A 16,474-nucleotide genomic window follows, 5' to 3' on the forward strand; every position below is an offset into this window, starting at 1 on the left:
AATTGCTGTGTAAATGTGTAGTCTGTTGTTATTTCACCAAATTATCAAGCGCACAGAATGAACCCCCCCCCCCGCGCTTACATTCAGAGTCAAACGTCAATTCATATTGTTGAAGATGATACACTCCGACATGTCTTTCGTAACCTGCATTTATTTATCAATTAATATCTTTAAACGTCACAGGCTTGGAAGAATAATTGAACTCAGTACAAGCATATGAAACTGAAACATGAGTGAGTGAATGACTTTGGGAGTAAGTGTAGAATAGACAGTCAACAAATTGCGTGTAGTTGAAAGTGGGTTTTATTTATACATGACAATTATTTGAATTTGAACATTATAATTGAAATAACTTATTGTTGCGAAGTGGATCATCAAAACTGTTCCAGCTGAGTATGTAGAGCGTCAAAGACATTATCTACTACAACACTTCACCCAAGGAGACATATTACTAATCTCTATAACGTGTCGAAAGCACTGCGGGTCCTGAGATCGTGAAATCACCGACTCTCAATATCCACACTTAAAAAAAAGAAAAGGAAGAAGAGAAAGGCTCTCGTGGGTTGTAATATATCAAATATCATGAACGTAGAGCGCACCTGGACATCTGAGTGGCGTCCTTTAACCCGGTAGCGATCATATTTGTTATTCACCCTCACACTCTGAGATTCCCGACACCTCTCTGCTTCTGTGACGTTATCTTTGGTGTCGCCGTCCTGGATTGCGATTTAAGACCCGGGGAATCCTCTATGGAGCCAAATGCCAATTTACCTGTAGCCAGACCATTCCTATGCTGTGGCACAGGTGTAATCTCGCTGCGTAGGAACAACATCATCCATGTGTGCGTGTTTTGTATCACCTAAACGCGATCGTCCTTTTTCTCACAAAGCAAAAATCGACATGCCAAAAAACAAAAAAATAACAACAACAAAAACGCATATACTGATGGGGGGGGGGGCAGAGAGAGTGAAAGAGAAAAAGAAAGAGAAAGAGAGAGAGAAGAGAGAGAGAGAGAGGGGGGAAGATTTCAAAATTTTTGAGGCAGGCTGTCTGATTTGGAAAACGTGACAAGCTCACGCAAGTGTTGACAGCTGAAAGCAGGAATAGAAGTCTCGTTGTCTCGTGAGCCACGTCGACGTTAAACCAACATGGCTCTTTGAAACAACACTTCGTCCTCCCTTTGACTGTGTGCAACGTTGACACAGCCGTGTGCTTGTGTGATGGTAACTCGTACTTGGTTCAGCCAATGAACAACAACAATAACAAAACAAAAAAACCCAAGCGGAATAAAAGTCAGGCTATTACACATCCCAAATGTTAATTGGGTGTTTAACCAGGGAAGTGAATGGTAATAAAGAATGGTGATGAAAATAAATATAATATGATGTAATGTCAGCCTGATTCAGTCTGGCAAGGAATTTACGTCTCCGTGATGATTCAGTGATCATAATTATCAGTGTTTGTCGATTTACGTGAACTTTTATTTTTGAATCACATCTTGCTAATTCAGTTAGAAGATGGGCGTAATACAAAAATCCATACGTAGCATAACTTTTGGAGATGCAGGCTACTCAATACATTGAATTTACTAACAAAAGAAGAAAAGTAAGTAAGTGAAGTACACATGCATAAACACACGCACACACAGGCATACAGACACTCGGGGAAAACGATGACAATAACAGAAAACATTATAAAGGGCAGATTCATAGTAACTTACACTTTGTAATCTTTATAACGACACAGCCGTAGACATTACGATATCGAAGGCAACTAATACACGGAGTTTAATCAATCAAGCTTTAATGTTATCATCTTACTTTTATGCTACCATCATACTTATTTAAGTTGGTTACCATTTTATTCTTACCTCGGCGCAGACGCGGCTGTTGCTCTTTTCTGAACGATTTGAAATAAGCATAATTTCAGACTAATATAGGTGGATAAAAGTCTGACATTGATCATACACGACCTCTTTTAGATTCTGAACTCAGAAGGGAATATTTGTCACATATTGTGTGTATCTGAGTTAAGAAAGTTGCGTGATTTAAGGTTGTTATGTCATGAAGATTATGTCAAGTGGCAAGGGATTTTGTTGTGTCACAATCAGTGATATAACGCCACAAGCATTTTACTGTCGAGAAATTAGGATAATCATAGAATTTGGAATAATTTTACAGGGTCTATACCGTACATTATCAAAGTGTTGAAGTACAAGTATAGCTAACATGTCTCTTTAATTTCACTTGAGGTGGGGATAAACGCACATGCACCAGTAAAAAAAAAAACAAACAAACATAAGTAGCTGGGGAAGAAGCAAAAAAAGTAGATTCAATCTAGAGTATTGTAGTGTTATGGAAGAGGCAGTATACAATAGGTTAAGTGCTGCTATAGAAGTCGCAGTTCCAGTACTATGTACCAGTATCAACACTAGTCAACGTTTTGCATATACTTTGAGGTCAAAATTAAGAGGTTTGCTGCCGATGGATTAGGATTTATAGAAATTTAGGTCGAAGCCCAAGTACACGCAGTGCCATGGGGTCAGCACCACTGCCCTTTATTATCACACCCACAGTGAAACGCATTAATGCAAATGCAATACATTCATATTTTGCCCATCAAAAACAATATGGATGCCTCAATGCCGTGGATGCGCTGTCAAGTGCGAAGCCAGATCAAGGGAAATCAATTTGGGACGATAACGTGATGGTCTTCTCGTGTGGCCAGCGTCGGCCCTTGCTGATCGATCCTCGTCGTGCGTCAGAAATCAATTGATAGACAGGTTGATAATGGCGCACCTGCATTGGTGCTGGTTTCGGCCTTTGGAGGCATGACATTTCCATCCCCCCGCTCCTGACCCGACCGGCGCCCAGTGATCCTCCCGCCAAGTCGTAGCCCGTGAAAATACTTCCCGGCAGTCGGCCTGACCTACACTCGTCTTATTAATTAACGCCGAGTTATTTTTAGCCCCCCTCTTCTTGCCCCAACCATCGCAGCAGCCTTAGAGGAGACAAGGAAGAAACAATAAGTAACAAAATGTAAATATATGAATGATCATATGCTAAACTCATCATACTTGCACCATGCTAAGCAATCTGATAAGATTATCTGGCATTTCACATTGAGTTGAAAACAAACGACTCTGATGTACTGCAGTAAGAATATCGACTCTCGTAGACTATGTAATGATGTGTAACAAGCGTGACATCTTGTAGAGTGCACAAGGACATCATTTGTGGTAAGATGGTGGAAGATTACGTTGCAACTCATTGAAACAATAGATATCAAAGTTACAATCTTCTCCTTGTTTATATGAGCAGAATAAAAAATATTCGCAAAAAATGCTGAAGAAGTTCAATTGAAATGGATCATTTAAGTCATGAAGTGTTTGAATGTTCGCACGAATCAATGGAACAGCGATATCTGATGCAATTAAATGGGCAGTGTAGATGGTCACGTGAAGATGTTATCATCAAATGTCATTACGTCATCACCACACCTCTCTCATAGCCAACCTTCCTCTGAACAGACACGCTTCCAGGTCAGTCAGCCTTTAACACTGATCCCAGGACAGCCTTATCCTCAAAGGGAATAGACCTGTCACCAGTTACATCACACATTAGTTGCGAAATCATTCTTCCACCGGGATGACAGTCCGAAAGGGAATTGACCCGAGAGGATCGTTATGTAGGTCATTTTTAGGATGCAGGATAACGTTCATTGTGTTTATGATGTAAAACGGGCCTTAAAGGACTATATCGTCTGTTGAGAATGATAAGGGCGTTAAGTGACCACAAAACCCATAGTGTTCGAGAAGACGTAAAGCCCTTCTTATTCTCAACAGACGATATGTTTGCATCCCTACACCTCTGCAACATTTTCCATACTGTCAAAATGACACAGTGTATTCATTTTCATAACGCACAGTTCACTGAAGGAGAGACGGCTTCGATATGCACGCAGTCATTTATGTTAAGAGTTTTCCCCTTTTGTTTCTTTCAGTTCAATGGTCGCTAAACGACGGTTAAGAGACATATGAAAGGCCATACACATTAGTTGTAGTGCCCACACTTTGCACTTAAGTTGTCCAGTATGTTGTGAATGTTCAGAATTTCAAGCAGCGAAGTATTGTGTTCGTACACCCACGCTTGTGGCGCGGATTTACAAATGCTAACTGCTCATCTTTTGTGTCCAGGAATATTTCTGTCTCATACTGCGATCCATTTGTTTGATCCATCTTGCATTTCTTCTCAACCTCTGTGCGCATGCAGGATAATGTATCGACAAAGCCCTTTTTTTCGGATGAAATCTGTGGGAGTCGAACGAGGAATTACGTGCGACCAATCCGACGTGCTACCCCCCTAGGCCATACTCCCTTCCACTCCTGTCAATTATAATCACCGAGGATAATTCCGTGCCAGAAGGTCAAGTGCGGGTCTGATATTCAAGCCAAGTGGTTTGTCGTAAATTGCCGCCTGTCATAGAGCTGCACACACAAGCACGGGAACGTTTAGCGCCCTGTCCCGACACAGAGGGCTGCCCTGTCGATATTTCGTCATTACTCTCCTGAGGCTCGTGTCGGGCTAATTACCTTCTCTTGTCAGTCTTTTACAGCCTGGTGATAGTTTTGTCAGGCAGGCTCAGGTCACGAGCTTGTAAAGGTTTCACCCACACCATTTTGATGACAGTTCTGTATTTCAGGCAGATCTCCCAGATGATGGTGTCATATAGGGTCAGGGGAACACCTAAGGGCCCCACCTGCATCATAATATAAAGGTTAACTAACTGTATTGAACGAAATTTTGTTTTCTTTTCAAGCGCTATCTCGGCCTAGTGAAATAGACCGCTGACTCTCGTTCTTGAGATCGAACCCGTGGCAATGGCAATCTCAGGCAAGGCGCTTTACCTACATTGCCTGTATGGTCCTTCTTAGGGGACATGACGCAATTCCCTTGTTTCCTCTCATGAGCATGTAATTGATCAGTCAGTGGTCATGTGGAATAAATCAAGGCTCAACTCCGAAAAAGGTGATAATGACGATCGATAGTGAAAATATCACCTTTATACACATAAATTTGCGGCATGGCTGTAGATCTTACATGCAGTTTTGTGATTACTAAAAATAAGATGAATTTATAAGTTCTGTCAGTACAAATATAATAGCATATTGCCTGCGCTTGAATCGAAATGGGAAATAAACTCGTTTAAAACAGTGATGACTTGATACGACGGCCATTGCAATGACAGCACTAAGCAAATTAATCGAAACGTTGTATTTGCAGCACTTTTCATGTATGACGATATGTTCACATCTAACGCTGATGAGATACCATGTCAGTATTAACACATTTTCTTAAGTTCAATTGTGTGCTTACTACTACTCTTCTACGTTTTTTTTTTTTTTGTCTGCATGTTCGCACTTCTTCGTCACAATTTCTCTCCCTCTTACTCGATCTCTTGACGTAAGCATACTGTTATATGCATATAATCTTTTTCCAGTCCCATCTACGTCCTCATGGGATATTACACTTGCACTCGTCTGGCTCCTGCAATACTCATTTCTTCTTTTACGCAAACCCCACACCCTGTGTACTGTATGTCGTTGTCAGATTATAAGTTTATCTCACCCTCATATATATCTCTCTCTTGTTCTGTCAATGTTTTTGACTGTGTTTCTTCTGTCACCTCTGTTTATCTCTCGCTCAGAAGTCCCGATATTTCCGCAGGTTTTTTTTCTTCTTACTCTTAGTGAATACTAGTAGCTGCTCGCATATGTGTATGCGTGTGCGTGTGTGTGTAAATCTATGTGTGTCATTTGCGTAAACGTATGTCTATGTACTATAATGTGTATGTGTGAGTAGATTTCTCTTCCTCTCTCTCTCTCTCTCTCTCTCTCTCTCGATCTACTCTAAGGAGACATAGCTGACATTCTGCCTCCCTTGTCTAAGCCAAGATATTGCATATCCCTTCTATGACATATATTTGTTTGCATGCGACAAGCAGGAAGGAAGGAGGGGGTAAGCGTGTGTGGTATCGTTTCCGCCTTACCCAACCTTCTGCGTCAATGATATTATGTACTCGATTTCTCTTGTGTGATTTATGAGCTTGAACACGCCATGAACGTTCAAGTACGCCAATGACAATAATTCAAATTGAGAGCAATAAGTAGAAAAATATGAATGTGATCTATTTTCAAATCAAACAGCTTGGTGTATGGCAGGCAGCGAACATGTAACTATACGCTTACGAGAGAGAGAAAGAAATAGAGAGAAAGAGAGAGGGATAGAGTGGAAGAGAGAAGAGAGGAGAGAATAGGGAGATACCGCTCATTGAATCATAATGACTTACCTTCTGAGATAACGACCCACTTTTTATGACCAATCTGTCCGATATTGACTGCTTTCATGTAGATCGTAAAGCGCATAATTTGTCCCAATGTCAAAATGTATTCACCTTTCCGTGATGGGGATTATTACTCGTATAGATGCCGAAGAGAGCCCTATTGAAAACGACCTTGCCACTGCTTATGAAGAGCATTTTGAATACATTGGGTGAATAATCAGTTTTGATTGAGCGTAGACTGAGGTCTCGTAGGGCACTATACAATGGAACGCGCTTTATATTACTATCATAATGGTATCCATTGTGTGTAGCCGAAATGTCTGCATTCTTCGTCCCACGGGATGAACATGGCATTATACGTACCTTGGAACATACTTGGATTTGTTCTTTTTTTATCAAACAATAGCTGGTGAATCAAAATTGAGTTTTGATTTTTGATCGATGTTGGTCTGAATTCATGCAAAATGATATATGTCTCATTATGAAGACATCACTCTCTAGAGAAGGGATTTTTTTTTTTTTTTGTTGCACGATTATTGTATATGATTCGGTCTCATTCAGCACTCTTCTTCTGTTGAAAGAACAGTTAACAATGGCAAGGATAAAAAAAAAATCATCTTTGTGACATTCATTGAAACCAAATTTGGTGAATTTATATTCCATGCGTGTAGAAGCTTTTGACCTCGGGTTCGAGACGCTGATCTGATGGGGAGGGTCACGAGTCCCTTGCCTACGTCTTCAGTGGTCTTGGGGCTCGTGTGAATACCCAAAATGGGGCTTCAAATTTCGCATCAGTGTTAACATTAAAATGCGACACGTTCCTTCTTCGCTTGCGTTGTTATGTATGTGTCGTAGCAGTCAGCACATGACAATCATACGCAAGTAATATCACTCTAGCTGTGATTGTTCACCGAAGAGAAGGTAACTGTAAGGACAGAAGGTGGGGGGGGGGGGGGGGGGGCAACTTCTATCAGCAGTACGTTCCCTCAACAATAAGAAAGAAAACACTACGCCCTCGCCAGAGGAAAACATTCATTTCACAACACGTACACACACTATCAAACGAGAAAGGTTTTTGTTTAAACATAGTTAAATAACTATTGCCAAGACAACTCAAATGAGATTATTAAAGGATGTAGTCCTAAGAAGGACATTTTCATATCAATAAGATTGTCAGTTGTTGTAGACGTCTCTTGTGTCATTTTCCAATTAGAATACAAAAATAGTGACTTACATAGTGACAATGGGCATTACGTGATATTAGGTTTTTTTTCACAGTTAAACGTCTTGCAAGACCATTATGAACTTGTAAATTCAATATGAATATATATTCATACGCTAATGCGTAATTATCCCTCGTTACACGATATTTTTAAAAATACTGTACAGCACTCAATCTTGTAATCATCACGAATGGAAAACTAATGTTTTTAGAAACGTCAGTATGAAGCGCCATATAAATGCAATTATTATTATTATCATTATTATTAATGTAGGCAAGAATCTACATACATGCCTATAAACAATCTAAAACTGAGACAGAAAAAATAACAAACATATGATTTATGGATTAAGGAAGTGCGATATTAGCATATACTTTATCATTATTATTTTCTGGTGTGGATAATTGAGGCAAAGGCCGGGTGCAATTTGAAACTAATGAAATAAAATATGTTAATATATGTCTATTAGTCTGTTATTTATCCATTAGTAGCCAGTGGAGGGTTAGTCTAGGCGGCTTTGTGCAGCGCTTGTCGGCGTTTGTCATAGAAGTTGATGCTCAGATTAGCTATGCGCTGACGTAGATATATTTCCAATAACAAGCCAAATTACCGAACATGGCTACTTTTTGAACAACCTTTGAAGAATCAATGCTCTCCCAAGTCTCCTGTGTTAAGTGAGAGAGAATCAACAATACTGACGCTTATCAATTCTGATCTGCCCTCCCTCAACATTGACGGAGTTTTCAGAGTCGGATGATTCGCCATTTTAGAGCTGCCGAGGTTTTGGATCTGAAAAGCTCCTCTAAAATTTTTGGAGAGTATTATCCCTATCTCGAAATCTTTCGCTGATTCTTCTCCCGAATAATATGACCACAAGTTTAAACTGTAGTAAGTTAAACTAAGTTTTATCTTTTTTCATCCAGTGACATAATGAGAGCTTCCATATCCAGTGTAAACTGCTTTTCTTTATGCAATATTTCCACCACGTGGGAGGCATCTGACAGATGCTGAGTGTAGGTCAGGTTAGACCATTGGACAGTGAAGATGTCGGAGAATGACATTATCATAATCAAGGTGACCACTCGAGAACAGCCGCCGAGTTCTCGCGTCAATCATCAATTCCAGAGACCCTGGATGTTCACAGTGTACCATACCCTGGCACGGTTTGAGTGTGTGTATGTGTGTGTGGGGGGGGGGGGGACGGAGGGGGTGATGAGATACGATAAAGATTTATTCATAGAGTGAACAAAACTTTTCAAACATCAAAATGACCTTTCATGTAAGTTCCTAAGCGTATTCTTCTTGTGCATTATGTTTATAAGCAGGCTGCCAAATAATATACATCGCTTGTGCTCTCCGTTAAGATCTTGCATCAAAGCATTTGGATTTTTATGCCCAGATGTGTTTGGATTCTTAAAAGCAAGAAGCATGTGAGGTAATATGAGATTGAGTAAATTGGTGCAACATCGAGAGTAAATGTCACACAAATCATCGCGATTATCAGTCGATGGCTCTGTACAATTATATGCACTTGGAAATCATTTACAGCTTTATCGTCTGTCCTTGACCCCAAGCGATGTTGATAGTAAAGCATGTAGAAGATTTTCAAAATTTGGCTCATGTGTCCTCTTTGGACGTGATATGACGACTAGTCAATAGGAATTGTTTTTATAAATGAACTTGATAATACTATACCATAACAACAACAAAAAAGTCGCCCTAACCCGACCAATCCTCACTAACAAAATAACCATATCAGCTAAGAAAAAAGAAGAAGATAAAAACTATGTAGGGACCTACGTTCAAAACTTTAGTCATTGACCGACATGCAGTTGCTTTGTCCTTGAAATATGAAATATTTTGATTTGACTTCTCATGTAACATGAAACATTCCCACACATCAATCAGAGTAAAATACAAATAGAAAAAAATGCGTAGAGTTCAAAGATGAAACATTTGCTAAGGGTCTTCTTTTTTTTTGTTCTCTCTCGCTCTTTGCGACGGGTTTCGGGCACAGAAATTATTGGCACCTGTTCGCCCAGCCTTTTCTACTCTCTCTCTCTCTCTCTCTCTCTCTCTCTCTTCCTGACGTGTCTATTCATTTGTTAAGTGTTTTCTCATATATCTATCCATCTATCTATATATTTCAGTGTATTTATCAGTCGTTTATCTCTATCTGTCTATCTATCTATCTATCTATCTATCTATCTATCTGTCTGTCTATTTCTTGTTATATGTATCTATCATGTCTATATCTTTATTTCACGAATCTATTAGTGAGGATATTCATCATCCCGTATGTTATACATAACGGAGGCTATAATCATGCTCTAAAATATAACAAAGAGGGGGGGGGGGAGTGACTGAGCTGTGAAAAGAAAAAAAACGGTACCGCCTGGAGATTCTCCGCATCGAAACGGCGGGGGAGGGGGGGGGGGAGGGGGAGTCGGTTACATTGACCCATGCTATGACCACTTCATGACGCCTCCCTCCCCCCCCCCGCCCCGCCAGCAGCCCCCTCCCACCCCATCCACACACACACAGATTAAAAAACGTTCCGCAGTCCCTCTACATGAGTTGAATGTGGATGATAACGCAATATGCTCATTGTTTGTTATGCTGTTTATTTTGATTCGGCCGTCCATGCTGAGCTTGTAGAAAAGCCATTAGAATCTGATTAACGACTGAGGAGACGAAGTGTGGAGGTCTACGGCTCGTCAGCCATGCTTTAATTTACTATCTACGTCAACCATGACAGAACATAAACTCAATATCAACCATGTGAACTCTCCGGAACATGACGCTTCTCAACATAAGATCAAATACGGAAGCTTGACTAGTCAAGCTGTCTAACTCGAAACTAATTGCTATTTTTAGAGAGAAAAGAAAAAAAAAACTCAAGCATTTCTCACAAAACATAATGTTTGCATACGATTTATCACATTCTTCTAATACTTGTGATTCCAGCTAGAGTCAAGGGAAGTGATGTAATGGCGACTGGTCATAGTTATCTTTTTGTCCTCATTCATTTTCCTTCTTTTTTTTAATTTCAATTTCTTGCCTGTAATTCTTTCTTTTTTTCTTGTATTTTTAATTTGTCATTCATTGCCACCCCCTAAATTGGTCATCTCTCAAAGATCTATTTCTAAACATGCTATTTGTATCAGTAGTGCTCTACATACTCTTTTGGATTTGTACAAGCCGGAAGTAGTTTCTTGTTATGTCAGTTTGGTTATTACATCGATTCAACGGCACTATTGGTTAAAAAAGTGACACAATATATCTATTTCTTCTATGTTATACATAATTCCATTCATTTTAGTTTATGTTCCCCGCTATATGGACGGTTTCACGCTCTTTGGCGTTTTTCATGGTAGTCTTTGTTGGGTTGTTGTTTCCGTTCTATTTTACCTTTTTTTACTATCTTGAGTTACTGAAAATTCTTTTATGGCCATCATTCGTATCTTTGTGATAATAGCTCGTTATCCTATGTTATGGTTTATAAATAAAGTCATTAAGATAATGATAATGGAGGCGATTGCTTGCGGTACATGTGTCATTAGTTTTACTGTCACCATATTCTTTGTGAAAAACGCCATCATTATATTCTCCACTGGCTCCTTCTACTTAGTCACGGCCATGCCGAGATTTTAAAGGAAGAGCGCTTGGAAACGTACTTCCATGTATGAATGAAATGAACGAAGAATGACAGAAAGACAACATCAGACATCAAGATTGTCATTTTTGTCATCATCATCGTCGTCGTCGCCACTGACCACAATGATCACAGTTTCCGTTGCCCGATTGTCACTGCTAGTTAAATGATGGAGACAACTGATATACAGCAAACAAACTGTACTTGTCTGTCACTGTTCACGCATAGGCTAGGCTTCCCTCCCATGCTGGTTGCGAATAACGTCTCTCTTTTGCCTCGTTCGTGACTCAAGTGCATGTAATTTGAACATCAGATCGTCTAGGGCACCATTATAACATGTAATCATGGACTGCGGGTCGCTCTGTGTTGCGGCTTGAATCAAACGGCCGGCAGTCTAGGAGAGATTTGTTCCCCCTTACAAAATCATGCTTCAAAGTATTCTAGCAGGCCTGGAGAAAAAAAAATCAAAGAAGAGGTTAGTTGGAAATGTCATCGTATTGCCAGAAAATGTTGACGTTCAAACTATGGCGTGTGTATCTATTATATTGCGGAATATTTGTTGTGAAACTTGCGCATGAAGTGCGTGTGCAGAGAGTATCGAGGCGCTGCCAACGTTAAGACACACACCAGCCCGCTACGTTTGCTATGAATGTTCGTTCCATGTACAGTCCGAGCGTCGCATAATAATATCACGAGCTATTTTGGGCCTCTTCGACCGGGCACGATCCTGTGAAGAGGCGCGTGTTGGGTACTCCCCAGACAGCTCATACCATCAAACTCTGTTCATCTGATGTCTTGCCCACCATCCACACTCGGATAAACAGAGTCTCGCTTAAACACACAAAATATAAGGTAGAGGCACACCAAAAGCAATACCCCCTTGACCAACTTCATATCTTAGTTCGATAGGAAAACGCACAACACATCATTATCTCTTTGCTGCCAGCATAAAAAAGGTCCTTAGTTATTCTTTGTCATCTTCTGAAGTACCGACGGCATTTGACAGCACTCTGCATGTTGTTTGCATTAAGATGTCATTTCGAACTTGGATGTTTAATTGATGCGCCCAACGAATCTGTGCATTTTAGTTAAATTCCGGGGTTGTTTTCTCCAGAATTATTGCTTCGTGAAACTTCGTCATTAGACATGCTGTAGATAGTAAACTGTTTTGATGATTTATATTAGCGCTGGCGTATCTGGAACTGTTGGCCTATAACGTCATCAAACTTCCATTTTGATTCATCTCGGCAAGTTATGGCTAATGTGAACATGATTGAAACAAAAGCTTTTTACATTTTCTCTTTGGCGAGGGATGTAAGCCGACTTTGAGAGCTCCCCCCCCCCCCCCCACACACACACGATCGCACACCATGCCTTCTTGGTTTGCTGACCACCCCGTCAAGTTTCCAGCCTGGTCCGTGGAAAAAGACCCTGGTCCTTGAGTGAGCTCGTACGATAGATAGATAGATAGATAGATAGATAGATAGATAGATAGATAGATAGATAGATAGATAGATAGAGAGATAGAGAGATAGATAGACAGATAGATAGAGAGATAGATGGATAGATAGATAGATAGACAGAGAAGAGAGAGAAATGGAGAGAAAGAAATGGTCGGAGAGTTTGAGGGAGATGTGGAGGGGAGTGGAAAGAAGGAGGTTTTTAATCAGTAGTCACAGTGGTAGTTAATGCTCTCCCTCTCTGACGGGACACAATAAGTTAATGTCCCCTTTGGGAAAGAAGATGCTGTGTGACATGTCTGAGTTAACAAACACAGCAAAGGAAAGGCAGCACTCTGCAGACACACTGACACACATGTGGGTCCCTCTTTCGCTTCAGTAATAAAAGGGATCCAACGTGCCAGTGTCATCACATGGTCATAGGGACGCAATGTCCAATGAGCCTTACCTCTTTCCTTATGCATTCTGCATTAACACGTCCACAATCCCACAATCGGGAGCTGTTGATAGAAATCAAATGACTTTGATGTTATTGTGAAGACATATCCCAGGTTGTGCGACTGACATGCAGGGGCGAACAGATTTGTGTGTTACACAACTATTGATGACGATATTTTGTTCTCTAATTGTCTGTCGTCAAGTGAAATGACATAATGTGAAAACACACCGCCTCGTCATTTCCACCTGCCCTGTTGTATTCCGACCCTAACAATTTACCGAAAACCAATACCAATTTCATCACATTCGGCCACAAAGGTCAAGATTCAATGCAAGGAATGGTTGTTATATGAATTACCATGTAAGAACTTAAATTGAAACTCTCTTAATCGACTTTGCGAAAGGCACTGTTTTGTTCTTCAAAGTATCATATCTTCAATCTCTTATTTGGAAAATCTTTACTCTCATTTAAGTCTGTCGATTGCAATAAATCTTCATTGATCTTCATCAATTTTCATCAGTCTTCAGAAACTGTGGATGAATCTGTGCAGAATTGATATGATCTGTCTCAATTTTTCTCCCTACCATAATGAAATCCGTTTCTTCAATCCCTCTTAATACTTTATCTTCTTATGACATATTCCTCTTAAAAATCAAGGAAGGATTTCTTTTAAACCGAGTATCGATTGTGTAATTTTACTTTTAAATTACATAAACGTATAATCTCAGCGATATCTTAACGATAGCTATCCTCTCCATCATAGTAAATTCTTATTTCAAGAAAATGTCATTCGAGTGAAAGAAGCTCGAATCAAGATGTTTACATAGAATCTTCCGGAATTGATAAGGAGCCCTCAGTGTATCAAATTGTTTTAACAAAGACGCGACTTTCTTTGCAATTTAGAGACCTGCTAAAACAATTCAACTGCGATCAGCCCTACCTTCCACTCGATTTTCCGCGAGTCTGTGCAAATTTTGTTCGCCTTGCGAGCCTGCAATCTTTGCCTTTAATATTTGACCAGGTCTGTGAATCTTTCATAAGCCTTGCATCGCTGGCGTGTGCCTGCAATTGCGTTTTATTTCGACGTTTCTAAATCCACCTCGTATGGTGAGGATGCTTCCCCATCGATTTTACGCATTTACTGGAGGCACACAGCATGAATTATTCCTGTATAATCTTTGGCGACATCTCGCTTTTTACTACCGTGTTTTGGTTTCATTTATATCGTAAAATCGGAAGATCGACATACAGCGGCTTAAAAGAGATGTTTGCACTAATATTTATCCATTGCATATTTGAAGAGGAAGGAAAGAGAGGGAAAAAACGTCTTTACGAGCTTATGAGCGTAATGAATCTTCTCACTTATCTTCCTGTTTTCTGCTGGTTTATGGTGGAAAGTGAGATAGGATACCGCAAACCTCAAAGCCCTGAGGGAGATTGTCAATACGAGGCAGAATGCGAGCAAACCTGCGATACTCTGCTTATTGGCTTCAAAGATTGAAGTAGTCATTATCATAAAGTCTTCGTCTTTCTTAATATTGCTATCACTTTTACTGTAATGGCGTTTGACAAGGACTTCATAATGTACCCTATCAAATGTATACGCATCTATACGCTTTGAACATTACAGATTATATAAACCCCCAGCTGTATTCTAAAGAAACAAAAAACAACAACAACACATGGATACACATACACACAAACCTCTATAGTTTCATCCATGCTGCCAACAATGTGCAGTAAAAATGATTCCTATTTGCTTTATACTGTCGGCATGGGCATACTGTAGTCTTTTCGGCATACGAGTCATTCGTTCTGCTTCTGTTCTAACATTGTCTGATGTTCCAATATGATATCATACAAAGTTACACTGTAAACATGCGTGTCTCAAAATTTTTAATTTTTGTAAAATAATGCAAATCCTCATAGTGGAGGTGGGGTATGAAAAAAAAAATTGCTGATAGACCAGCACTTCTACAGACCTATATACCCGGGTATATATGTTGACGTCAATGAAAGGAATATCCCCAAGTCCTTCTACATGCAAACTGTACGACTCTTCTACTCCTGTTTTCTAATGAAATTTGGTCCAGTGAGACTACAAGCTGATGTAGATATCCTGTGTGAGCCATCAGTGAGCTAAAGAGAAAAACAGCTCGTGAAGACACAAACATTGGATATCATGGTAGAATTATCAGACTGTGCAGTGATAAATCATCAGCAATTCTTGGGGAACGATTCCATGGCTAGTGGTCCCTTAGGTATTGAAAATGCGCTCCAGCTCGTACCCATTTTGAGCGCGGATATAGCTGAGAAATGAGATCTACCTTCCTAATGAATGTTGATTGGGTGCAATGCCAGAAGATTGTCGTGTTTATATTGATCTGGGAAGCCTTCTAATTGTTTAGTAACAAGCGAATCAGGATGACAGAGGGCAATAACTCAGGCTTGCATGGAGTCGGATTAATTTGGACTTCCGACATGGGGACACGAGTCTAGACGGTCGAATTCAGAGGGGCCTACATTAGGCAAAGAAATAACTATGGAGAGAGGTTATTAAGGTCATTCGAAGAAGAACTGGCATATGACAAAAGACGAATTGTTAAGAGACAGAACATTGTAGTAAGTCTTTAGGAAGTGTTTGAATGTTACCATTTTTCCGTCCTGCACATAATGTTGAAGATGGCACGGAGGTATCACACGTGTGTAATGATATAACTCCCTGGAGATACAATGTATACCCTACAGTGCAAACTCCTGACTTTGCTCATGTAGAGGATGTTGGTGTTTGTGTCATTCACTTCATTAAGCATCCTGCAAAGTTGTTGGTAGTGTAGTCGATGGATAACGGATTAATGTAGGAGGGACATGGTGTCCATCTTAATTTGCGATTAGTTGTTATAGGTCACCTGTCTTCTTCAACTGACTCATTTCTCCTACAAGCCTATAAAGAAGACGCTGACAAATTTAGTGGCGAACCTACCAACTTAGACTTCTGTATTATTATTTTTTTTGTGCTTAATATATACGTGTGCGTGAATGTGTGTGTTCCACAAACTTTTTCGCTTTTCAAATCTTGTTCCCTGCTTTACTGATATGCTTTGGACAACATGTTGGAGTATGTTAATTGAAAAAAAAAATGTAAGCTACTTCGTAGTAAGAGATTGCCTATTAAAATAATACTTCGACACGCCTTCTGATACATGGCGAACAATCACAGGTCGAGACGAAACTGTTGTAGCGACAGAAAAAAAAAAGGGGGGGGGGGGAGGGACCGGAGACTTGCATGGAGAGATTTTCTTCCAGTCGGAAATTCTCTCGACCGATTGTTTTACATCCTGGGCCCCGTTTCATA

At 40.1% G+C, this 16,474-nt stretch overlaps 1 long non-coding RNA gene across 1 annotated transcript in view; it reads left to right on the forward strand.

The window, feature by feature from the left end:
* The window catches only part of LOC139744308 (uncharacterized), a 118,026-nt gene that overhangs the window by 758 nt on the left and 100,794 nt on the right, over positions 1-16,474 (forward strand). The gene's annotated exons all lie outside the window — the stretch shown is intronic.

The sequence above is a fragment of the Diadema antillarum genome, unplaced genomic scaffold (assembly GCF_040938485.1).
Source record: "Diadema antillarum isolate AM-2024a unplaced genomic scaffold, OU_Dant_1.0 seq00001157_RagTag, whole genome shotgun sequence".
Lineage (NCBI taxonomy): Eukaryota > Metazoa > Echinodermata > Echinoidea > Diadematoida > Diadematidae > Diadema > Diadema antillarum.